The sequence below is a fragment of the Pseudorca crassidens genome, chromosome 5, assembly GCF_039906515.1.
Source record: "Pseudorca crassidens isolate mPseCra1 chromosome 5, mPseCra1.hap1, whole genome shotgun sequence".
In the NCBI taxonomy this organism is placed as follows: Eukaryota; Metazoa; Chordata; class Mammalia; order Artiodactyla; family Delphinidae; genus Pseudorca; species Pseudorca crassidens.
The window spans coordinates 26,003,745-26,016,609 of record NC_090300.1 but is presented as its reverse complement, the minus strand read 5'-3'; positions in this window follow the sequence as shown (position 1 = coordinate 26,016,609).

The following is a 12,865-nucleotide window of genomic DNA, read 5'->3' as shown; positions in this document are numbered from 1 at the left end:
GACCCACATATATGCTGTCTACAAGAGACCCACTTCAGACCTAGGGACACATACAGATTGAAAGTGAGGGGACAGAAAAAGATATTCCATGCAAATGGAAATCAAAAGAAAGCTGGAGTAGTATTCTCATCTCAGACAAAATAGACTTTAAAATAAAGACTATTACAAGAGACAAAGAAGGACACTATATAATGATCAAGGGATCAATCCAACAAGAAGATATAACAATGGTAAATATTTATGCACCCAATATAGGAGCACCTCAATACATAAGGCAAACATTAACAGCCATAAAATGTGAAATCGACAGTAACACAATAATACTAAGGTACTTTAACACCTCACTTTCACCAATGGACAGAACATCCAAAATGAAAATAAATAAGGTAACATAAGCCTTAAATTACACATTAAACAAGATGACTTAATTGATAGTTATAGGACCTTCCATCCAAAACCAACAGAACACACTTTCTTCTCAAGTGCTCATGAAATATTCTCCAGGATAGATCATATCTTGGGTCACAAATCAAGTCTTGGTAAATTTAAGAAAATTGAAATAACATCAAGTATCTTTTCTGACCACAATGCTATGAGACAAGATATCAATTACAGGAAAAAAAAAACTAAAAAATACAAACACATGGAGGTGAAACAATACTAAATAACCAGGAGATCACTGAAGAAATCAAAGAGGAAACCAAAAAATATCTAGAAACAAATGACAATAAAAACACAATGACCCAAAACCAACGGGATATAGCACAAGCAGTTCTAAGAGGGAAGTTTATAGCAATACAATCCTACCTCAAGAAACATCTCAAATAAACAACCTAATCTTACACCTAAAGCAATTAAAGAAGAAAAAAAAACACCCCAAATATAGCAGAAAGAAAGAAATCGTAAAAATCATATCAGAAAAAACTGAAAAAGAAATGAAGGAAACAATAGCAAAGATCAATAAAACTAAAAGTTGGTTCTTTGAAAAGACAAATAAAACTGATAAACTGTTAGCCAGACTCATCAAGAAAAAAAGGGAGAAGAGTCAAATCAACAGAATTAGAAATGAAAAAGGAGAAGTAACACTGACACTGCAGAAATACAAAGGATCATGAGAGATTACTACAAGCAGCTCTGTGCCAATAAAATGGACAACCTGGAAGAAATGGACAAATTCTTAGAAAGGTATAACCTCCCAAGACTGAACCAGGAAGAAACAGAAAATATGAACAGACCAATCACAAGTAATGAAATTGAAACTGTGATAAAAAATCTTCCAACAAACAAAAGTCCAGGACCAGATGGTTTCAAAGGTGAACTCTATCAAAGATTTAGAAAAGAGCTAACACCCATACTTCTCAAACTCTTCCAAAAAATTGCAGAGAAAGGAACACTCCCCAACTCATTCTATGAGGCCACCATCACCCTGATACTAAAACCAAACAAAGATAGTACAAAAAAAGAAAATTACAGACCAATATCACTGATGAATATAGATGCAAAAATCCTTAACAAAATACAAGCAAACAGAATTGAACAACACTTTAAAAGGATCATACAACATGATCAAGTGGGATTTACCCCAGGGATGCAAGGATTCTTCAATATATGCAAATCAATCAATGTGATACACCATATTAACAAATTGAAGAATACAAACCATATGATCATCTCAAAAGATGCCGGACAGGACAAGCTTTTGTCAAAATTCAACACCCATTTATGATAAAAACTCTCCAGAAAGTGGGCATAGAGGGAACCTACCTCAACATAATAAAGGCCATATATGACAAACCCACAGCAAACATCATTCTCAATGGTGAAAAACTGAAAGCATTTCCTCTAAGATCAGGAACAAGACAAGGTTGTCCACTCTCAGCACGATTATTCAACATAGTTTTGGAAGTCCTAGCCTCAGCAATCAGAGAAGAAAAAGAAATAAAAGGAATCCAAATTGGAAAAGAAGAAGTAAAACTGTCACTATTTACAGATGACATGATACTATACATAGATAATCCTAAAGATGCCACCAGAAAACTACTAGAGCTAATTAATGAATTTGGTAAAGTAGCAGGATACAAAATTAATGCACAGAAATCTCTGGCATTCCTATACACTAATGATGAAAAATCTGAAAGAGAAATTAAGGAAACACTCCCACTTACCACTGCAACAAAGGAATAAAATATCTAGGAATAAACCTACATAGGGATACAAAAGACCTGTATGCAGAAAATTATAAGACACTGATGAAAGAAATTAAAGATGATTCCAACAGATGGAGAGATATACCATGTTCTTGGATTGGAAGAATCAATATTGTGAAAATGACTATACTACCCAAAGCAATCGACAGATTCAATGCAATCCCTATCAAATTACCAATGGCATTTTTTACGGAACTAGAACAAAAACTCTTAAAATTTGTTTGGAGACACAGAAGACCCCGAATAGCCAAAGCAGTCTTGAGGGAAAAAAATGGAGCTGGAGGAATCAGGCTCCCTGACTTCAGACTATACTACAAAGCTACTGTAATCAAGACAATATGGTACTGGCACAAAGACAGAAACATAGATCAATGGAACAAGATAGAAAGCCCAGAGATAAACCCACACACCTATGGTCAACTAATCTATGACAGAGGAGGCAAGGATATACAATGGAGAAAAGACAGCCTCTTCAATAAATGGTGCTGGGAAAACTGGACAGCTACATGGAAATGAATGAAATTAGGACACTCCCTAACACCATACACAAAAATAAACTCAAAATGGATTAGAGACCTAAACATAAGACCAGACACTATAAAACTCTTAAAGGAAAACATAGGAAGAACACTCTTTGACATAAATCACAGAAAGATCTTTTTTGATCCACCTCCTAGACTAATGGAAATAAAAACAAAAATAACCAAATGGGACCTAATGAAACTTAAAAGCTTTTGCACAGCAAAGGAAACCATAAACAAGACGAAAAGACAACTCTCAAAATGGGAGAAAATATTTGCAAATGAATAAATGGACAAAGGATTAATCTCCAAAATATATAAACAGCTCATGCAGCTCAATATTAAAGAAACAAACAATCCAATCCAAAAATGGGCAGAAGACCTAAATAGACATTTCTCCAAAGAAGACATAATGATGGCCAAGAAGCACATGAAAAGCTGCTCAACATCACTAATTATTAGAGAAATGGAAATCAAAACTACAATGAGGTATCACCTCACAGCAGTCAGAATGGGCATCATCAGAAAATCTACAAGCAACAAATGCTGGAGAGGGTGTGGAGAAAAGGGAACATTCTTGCACTGTTGGTGGGAATGTAAATTGATACAGCCACTATGGAGAACAGTATGGAGGTTCCTTAAAAAACTAAAAATAGAGTTACCATATGACCCAGCAATCCCACTACTGGGCATATACCCAGAGAAAACCATAATTGAAAAAGACACATGCACCCCAATGTTCACTGCAGCACTATTTACAATAGCCAGGTCATGGAAGCAACCTAAATGCCCATCAACAGACGAATGGATAAAGAAGATGAGGTACATACATACAATGGAATATTACTCGGCCATAAAAAGGAATGAAATTGGGTCATTTGTAGAGATGTGGATGGATCTAGAGACTGTCATACAGAGTGAAGTACATCAGAAAGAGAAAAACAAATATCGGATATTAACACATATATGTGGAACCTAGAAAAATGGTGCAGATGAACCAGTTTGCAGGACAGAAATTGAGACACAGATGTAGAGAACAAATGTATGGACACCAAGGGGGGAAAGCCGCTGGGGTGGTGGTGGTGGTGTGATGAATTGGGGGATTGGGATTGACATGTATACACTGATGTGTATAAAATGGATGACTAATAAGAACCTGCTATATAAAAAATTTAAAAAACACACACACAAAAAAAACTAATAAAATCCGCATAAAGTATAGAATTTAGTTTATAATAAGATATCTATATTGGTTCATCTGCAATAGTAATATATTAACAATAGGGGAAACTGGGTGTGGTGTATATGGGAACTCTTTAAACTGTCTTTGAAACTTTTCAATGAATTAGAAACTATTGTAAAATAAACATTTTATTTAGATGCAAAAAATGTTTATAGCCACTTTTTTTTGTTTTGTTTTGTTTTGTTTTTTTTATTGCGGTACGCTGGCCTCTCACTGTTGTGGCCTCTCCCGTTGCAGAGCACAGGCTCCTGATGTGCAGGCTCAGCGGCCATGGCTCACGGGCCTAGCTGTTCCGCCGCATGTGGGATCTTCCCGGACTGGGGCATGAACCCGTGTCCCCTGCATCGGCAGGCAGACTCTCAACCACTGTGCCACCAGGGAAGCCCCTATAGCCACTTTTAAAATACCCCTGTCTATTAATTGTGAGACAGCTGAGCCAAGATTCAGTCTTTCACTTTATGAATTACCTCCTAGGAACTTTCCATGAAGAGCTACCTCAGAGGGCAACTGTGTCAACCAGGGAAGTCTTGCCTTGGTTGACAGGATGTGAGCCTTCACTCTGGTAAAATATTCTGGTGTTCACAATGACACTGGTAGCTGTTTCAGTTAGTCTTGAAAAGTCACTGAAATCCTGAGTTATTAGAAATTAGACTAAAATTAGTAAAATTAAAACAGATAAAATTATGTTTGTTATTCTCACTCCTTCCTCAGAGCTGATCCCTTGAGCTTTGAATGGTCCTGGATTCAATTAAATCTGAACGAGAAGTTTACTGATTTCCACCTAGAGGAATGAGCTTCAGTCCATGCCTCTGGGAATAAATTAGATGATGGAACTGACTCTACTCAAAGTCGTTATTAACTGATTTGTTAAACATATATGCAGCATGGAGGCCAGAAATGGAAATTATGTTATATGGTTAAGATTATATCCATACCTCTTAATCCCTAGTTGTTCTCATGTAACCAAATTCAAATTTCAATCTTATAACCTTGAAATGATGTTCCCACCATCTTTTCTTTATTTTTCCCTCTGTCTTCTTCTTCTCTCTCTCTCTCCGTCTCTTGAATTTTAATCCATTTCCCCATATTCCTCCATGTCCTAGAAATAAACCTGAGAAGGGGAGGTTTCTAGGGAAGTCTGGGTGCCCGCTGTTGAATGGGATGGGATGGGTTGTGAAAATATAACCCTTCAGCCCAATGTGATACAGGACTAGCTCAGTGACAGAATTACCTCCCCTGTATATTCACACAGCTGTGGAGTCATAGAAATTACCTATAGGCTCTATTGCTGCACATATTCAACTAGAACTCTATTAATGGGCCGAGGATGAACAAGGAAATGGGGAAATTACTGTGCAGATTGCTTAAATCCATCCTGTTCTCCTTCCCTTTGCCTTCATTGATTAGTCTCAGAATTTTTTCTCTCTTTTCTCCTCCTCTTCCTGTAAAATCTATATCCTTTACTTTGTGTTTTAATCTACATTTATTTTTCTTTCCATTACCATGCATGCATGTGCGTGCGCACGCACACACACACGCGTGCGCACACACACACACACACGTCCCAGGCGTGCACCAATGTTTCCCTCCCTTAAGGGTTTCTTTGTTATGCGAAACTATTCTCTATGTGTAATTTCTTGAAAAATACTGGTTTATATAGAGTTCTAAATTTCCTAGAATGAATAACTACATGCCCTATTTAAGGTGAGCATTCAGTGTTTGACTAGAATTTTACAGGAATTATACAGTGCTTCTTACTTCTAGATAAGAACAGTTAAATTTAAAACTAATTAAAAATTAGTCAAATAGAGCTCTCTATGTATATGCCAACAAGGTCCGTTTAGAAACTTGCATGGGCTCAAATTATCATACAGCCTTAAAGTTCAAAATGGGAAGTCAGAGATCTTTCTTAAAGTAAATAACTAGAAAGAAAAATATACCTACTGACCATTATCTAAAATCCACTTTCTCTGATAAGGTTGAAGTGAATTGTCCAGATGGTAGTTCAGAGCCAAACTATTCTTCCTGGTTGTAAATAAACAGAATAAATCCCCCAAAGATATTACTCAGATCTAAAATACAGACCAACGATGTGTGCCTGTGGTTTCTGCATTTGACTTTACACATATCTGCCTTTTAGACCTGAGTAATTATTTGGGGGGGTCATCAATTATTTATTTTTCCAAAAGTATCATTTCCACATATCCATGCTATTGGGTTAGATGTAATGAAAGACACAGAAAATTATAAGATGCAATTTCCACCCTCCAGGAGATTATATTTGTCATATTATTATAATATAAAAAGAACAAAAATCTGCCAATCATAAATGTAGATAGATTGAAAAAGTAAATCTTATGATGATGCTCCTCATTGGCACATTTGTCTACCCCCATCCACTCACACCTACCCAGAGGCATCGTATTAAACAAAAGATATTGAGGAAATATTTTAAATATTCCCTAATGTCCATATACTTTTCCCCTTTACTCTGAAACACCGCATGCATCACCACTTCTAACCTTTGATCCACTCTACTTTTTTTTTTTTTTTTTTTTGTGGTACGCGGGCCTCTCACTGTTGTGGCCTCTCTCATTGCAGAGCACAGGCTCCGGACGCGCAGGCTCAGCGGCCATGGCTCACGGGCCCAGCCGCTCTGCGCCATGTGGGATCTTCCCGGACCGGGGCACGAACCCGTGTCCCCTGCATCGGCAGGCAGACTCTCAACCACTGCACCACCAGGGAAGCCCCCACTCTACTTTTAACCTGGAAGTAGAGATAAGCAGCAAGCCGCCTAATGTGTGCCTGGCTCTGTCTCTTGGGAAGCTCTGTGACTTGAACACCTAATGTACAAACTCTATAGCTCAGTTTCCTTATCCAGTAAATAATGTTAATAATAGAACTTACAGCATTGTTGTGAGGGTTAAATAAATTTGTAACAGTACTTGGATAACAGTGTTTGGCATACAGTAAGCATTTACTAAACGCTGGCTTTTATTATTATTGATCTAGTAGTTTACTGCTTCCTTGGACTCAGGAACTAAACCACAGAGAAGATGCACCATGCCCCTGAACCCAAATGGGGACTTAGGTCAGCAACAACCAGACCCGTATCACTATGCCCTGGTAAATGGGACATATAGACATTTGGAGGAGACAGAAATTGCTTTTCCAATCTAGGAGAGTCTGATAAGGCTTCACAACAACACAAAATTTGTCACTTTCTCACACAAACACATACTTATATTTAAATTCTACTTACAATGCTTGCTTCAAAAATTCAAAATAGACTTGCTTTCATTCAGGTTGAAATGACAGTGTGCTGTATCTTTTTACGAAGATAACTCTGATAAAAGACCAAATTTCATAGCTTAAAATTTGGCTGAAATTTAATTTTGTCTTGTTCTTTATAACTCACTTTAAACATTACATTTGGTTAACTCTTTGCTCTGAGAGCCTTATGGTGGCATTTAAACGGAACCTCAAACTCTGACCCAAGGAAAGGTGTCAAAGCAGATTAGAGATATGAACTATAAGAATTCTTATCTCTTTAAGCAGAGCCATCATTGGCAGACCATGCATAAAAATATTAAAAATATCATTCAATTTCTAAAGAATTTAAGAATTTTCAACATCTAAAATAAAGAAAAGCTGCACAAAGGAGAACATGACCTTCTCCAAAGGGACAGCAATGGTTTGGCTTTGAGTGACAAGGATAATTTACATCAATTTACAAATTAAATAGCAGTATGACAAACATGAAACCAGTCAGTATTCGACGTGGAGATATTATTAAATAACTGTCATCTTGTAGTATGTTAAATTAATTTGTTTCGATTCATTAATTTTTAAATTAATCCGTTCTATATGTTCTTTTGCAAAAAAAAACTGCAATGATTTTCCTGCAGCTCAACATTGCCCTCCTATGGACTAAAAGCCATACTATAGTATTCTGGATATTTACAAAAGAAATAGGAAAATTATACTCCTGTGGCACAGGTTTTTAAATAAGCAGCAAGCTCTCAGAATTCTGAATAGCAGCACACACAAGCCTCCCTAACATGGCCTTATCATACTGGAACTTCTCCTCCCATGGATCAGTGCTTCCTTGAAGACATTTCCCAGATTTAGACAACTCTGGAGTCTTGTGGGTGGGCAACAATTACCGAGAAATGAGCAACATCATGAAGAGTCAGTTAGTTATTTCACTGAGCCTGGCCAATACTTACAAAAGGCTTTTGTAAAAACGTACAAAACCTGGTAGATTTCTGGGAGGTATGGTGAGCTTAAAAATAAGGGAAACTTTGCATTAATTAAGAGAAGAATAAAAAATGCTTGTGAGTTTGATAGTCAAAGCTGCCAGATATAAGCCGGAATTCAGCTGGACCTCTGGACTGAGCTTGTGTAAGTGAAAGTCAAACAGCTGGGCAGGATAGAAATAACTGTTGAGTCATAGGATGGGATCAAGCTGGAACAGGCAAAAAGAAAATGTGAGGAAGTTGGGAAGATGATTTTTTTTTTGTAAACAAAAGCCACTGGAGAATTTCACTGTCTTTTTTGAAATGACAATATTAAGAAAATGTTTTGTGTGGGCACAGATGATGGTGAAAAAGAGTAAGTGGCCCAACTGCAGTCACTTTCATACAAAGTATATGCAAATAATATTCTTTAATCATTGTAAAATAATTACTAGTAAGTTGGGGGTAAGTTGTTTTAACCTCTATGAGCCTCAATTTCCTCATCTGTAAAATAGTATTATTACTCCTATTTTGCAAGGTTGAGAATATAGATAAGAAATAACCTGGGCAAGGTACCTTACATAGCAAATTTTTTGCTACAGAGTGGAAGCTTTGTGAAAGGTAACTGATTAATAAACAGTAATCAGGGCTTCCCTAGTGGTGCAGTTGTTAAGAATCCACCTGCCAATGCAGGGGACATGGGTTCGAGCCCTGGTCCAGGAAGATCCCACATGCTGCGGAACAATTAAGCCAGTGCACCGCAACTACTGAGCCTGCACTCTAGAGCCCGCAAGCCACAACTACTGAGCCCACGTGCCACAACTACTGAAATCCACGTGCCTAGAGCCCTTGCTCCGCAACAAGAGAAGCCACTGCAATGAGAAGCCCACGCACCTCAATGAATAGTCCCCACTTGCTGCAATTAGAGAAAGCCCGTGCTCAGCAACGAAGACCCAATGCAGCCAAAAAAATAAAGATAAACAGTAACCATAATTATCACCTTAGATTTTAGAATTTGTCATGTCCTTTCACGTGTATTTTTAAGTTTCATTTTGTTAAATATAGTACAATGATTAGAGTCACTGCTCAGTGGTATGACTCCCCTAGAGTCTTCAGACTAGAGAACAAAAAGACCAATCTAGCTTAGGAAATTTTAAGAAACTCAATGAGAGAAAGCAACAAATTTATCATCTCAAGACCAACTCATAAGTGCATAAAATTTCACTGAGGCTTTATGGTAAAAAACCGCAGCCAAGATTGAACAAAATTTCAATTGCCTCACACTTGGGTCCCTCCCTTCTAAACACCATTAAAAAAATCTACATTCCAAACACGTGGTAGGAGCCATTTGTAAGAAAAGCTGGAGAAATGAGTCTAAGACCTTCATCTCTAGGCCAAAGTGTTTGTCCTCGAGGGCCTTTTCTGGAAATTGTATCTTTTTCCTGTGGGTTCTTGGTGTGCCAGGAAATGTAGCTCCAGCCACTCACTCTACATAGCCTTCCTTGGGCTCCAATCACCTTGGCCCCAAAGATATCATGTATGCCACCTGTGTCCTCTTCAACAACCAGCATGTTTGGGTAAGTCAAACACTAGCTGCAAGCAAAGATGGGGAAGGTAAAGATTCCAATTATTTCATTATATTTCAATCACAGAAAGGAGCCAAGCAAGTCTTCTGAGGCAACAGAGAATGTTACCTACAGCACTCAAGAAATGGAGCTTTAGGGGCTTCCCTGGTGGTGCAGTGGTTGAGAATCCACCTGCCGATGCAGGGGACTCGGGTTCGTGCCCCGGTCCGGGAAGATCCCACATGCCGCGGAGCGGCTGGGCCCGTGAGCCATGGCCGCTGAGCCTGCGCGTCCGGAGCCTGTGCTCTGCAACGGGAGAGGCCACAACAGTGAGAGGCCTGCGTATTGCAAAAAAAAAAAAAAAAAAAAAAAAAAAAGAAATGGAGCTTTATAAAACAACTCTTATCTTGCCATTTTGATGTTATCTACTGTCTTCCCCCTCAAAGGACACCAATTTTGACAGTCACAGATGAGACCACCTTTGTGGTCTCAGGAGAAGCCCAGGACTCCAGCAGAGAAGTTCCAGCACACTACTGGGGCAAAAAAAGAGATTAGATGCATTGAAGAGGGTAAGAGTTTCACTTTACCCATGAACCCTCCCCTAAGGTAGCACAGCTTAGTGCCAAGAGGGACCTTCTTAGAACATGATGCAACCCGTGGAGGAAAGTGACAGTGTGTGAGTGAGTGTCCAGCTTCCCCAGTTGTGTAGGAGGCTACCTAAGAGAACCACTTCTTTCTCCTCCCATCCAGAATAGTGTGGAGTGCTGAACAGCTGGGGGTCAGGCTGGGAGAACAGCAGTCAGGGCTCTCTGAGAACATCAGAGCAGATCCTACTACTGCTTGGCAGACTCCTTCATAAAGCCCATCCATGAGCCACTGGGATTGCCTTGAAGGCAGAACCCGTCAGCTAGCCCATGGGCACCTTCAATGCTCTGTGCACCTCATTCATAACAACCCTACACCATAGATAAATTCAAAATATTAGTGGGTCATATTAACCATTGAAAAGGACACTATCCAATAAAACAGAAGAGGATGTAAGCCAAACCATGAGGTGATTTGAAATAATAAGAGTTCACTTTTATTTAATTCTAAGACACGGTTCTAAGTCCTTTCACACGAATCGACACACTTAGTCATTGCAGCAAACCCCTAAACTATGAATGTATTATTTATCCACATTTTACAAGTTTGGAAACTGAGACCCCCAAAGGATAGGTTTCTTACTCAAGATTCCACATGTAGTGAGTGAGTGTACTCATATTAAAACGAAGATAAAGCCAAAATTCAAATCAAATGTGTCTAGTTCCAGAGTCTAAGGTCTTACCACTCCATGATATTGCCTTTCTAAATCATTAAAATTATTCATGCATATTTTTTCTCTTAAAATACACCACAAATCAAAGATATCTTTGTAGTGGTTGGAAGACCCAGTAAGATTTATTAAACATGTCTCCCTCTACAAGGTAAAGCTATGAGCTAATATAATTAGACTTGTACTTTATCAAGAAATGAGGCAATGAAAAATCATGTATTCTTCTGCTAGGGGAGAGGGGCTGGTGAAAAGTTGATTTTCTTTTGATGGGTAGAGTTATTGTGAGAGCAACATGGAAGGCCTGATCCTGAGTTATAGACTGGAGTTGCTTTGCTATGGATGGTATTACATTGTCCCTGATTGGATGTTGCTCAGAAACCCAAATCTACCCTGCTATCTCTTTGAGACATGAAAAGGTAACACTGTGTCCCTGAGCCATGGTAAGGAAAGGGGAGCCCCTATCAGCAGCTATAGAAATCAACACTTGTCCCAAGGGAAAGAATGCTTGCACCCTAAAACTAACCTATGCTATAATAAATTTATGACAATGAGAAGATCATAGTTAATGGTACTTTCTCCTATGCTTATAACATCCACTTAAGTAGACCTCTTTTCCTTTAGAAAGTCCTTGATATAAAAGCAATTTATTTAGTTGATACATTTGTTTGGATCAATTTACATAAGCTGCTGGAAAACCGGTCTGGAAGGTATTCTGGAACAGCCCCTTAAAGAGAATCTCCTTAAAGAAATACTAGAGAATTTGAGCAGAGTGGGGCATGTCAGAGGTCTGACTAGTTAATTTTAGGACTGACTTTCCACGAGAAAAAATTCAAGTCAGTTACACCATACAGAAGTGAGAGTAAAATGAGAATCAAGTTGGTCCCCCATGAAATGAGTAAGCATTAGAAAACGGCAAAGTCTTGGAAGATATGACTTCTATGAAGGAACTCCAAACCCTATCAGAAAATTAATTTTAATGTAAATTTGTTCCTTAAGACAATTATTGATGTCAGAATGTTAATGAGGATTTATCAACAATAATCAAGAATTTTACTCAGGAAGAGTGCACATTGGCAGGGATGGAAACAAGGCAGTAAAGTATAAATAAGGGCAAAATTCAGGTGCCTTTAGCTTTGAAGAAGACACGTCTATTTCAAAGATCAGCAAAGGACTGAATGTTAAAGATGAAGGAGCATTGATGGTAGCCGGATATCACAAGGTAAGTACTGCATATTATAAAGAGGAACACTGAAAGAAGTCACTTATCTCAGAAGAGGAAATGGACAATCTTACAGTGCTTCTAAGTATTACCATTCAGAAACAAGCAAAAAGAAAAAAAGCCAATTAGAAGGTTTGAGCCTCAGACACATTTACTGAACTAGAAATTCCCACTATATTCATAGTGCTAAACGCTTTGCCTCCAGAGACAAACTTTACATCATGGCCATGCAGATTCCTTCCATAGGGGTATTTGAAAATGTTAACAAAAACTTCCCACCTTCAGAAATAGATGGGGGCCTTCCCTGGTGGTGCAGCGGTTGAGAGTCCACCTGCCGATGCAGGGGACACGGGTTCATGCCCTGGTCCGGGAAGATCCCACATGCCACGGAGCGGCTGGGCCCGTGAGCCATGGCCGCTGAGCCTGCGCGTCCGGAGCCTGTGCTCCACAACGGGAGAGGCCACAATAGTGAGAGGCCCACGTACCGCAAAAAAAAAAAAAAAGATGGGACATGGGGATAAGAATAAGGAAAAAAACTATTGATCTTTATTATTTCC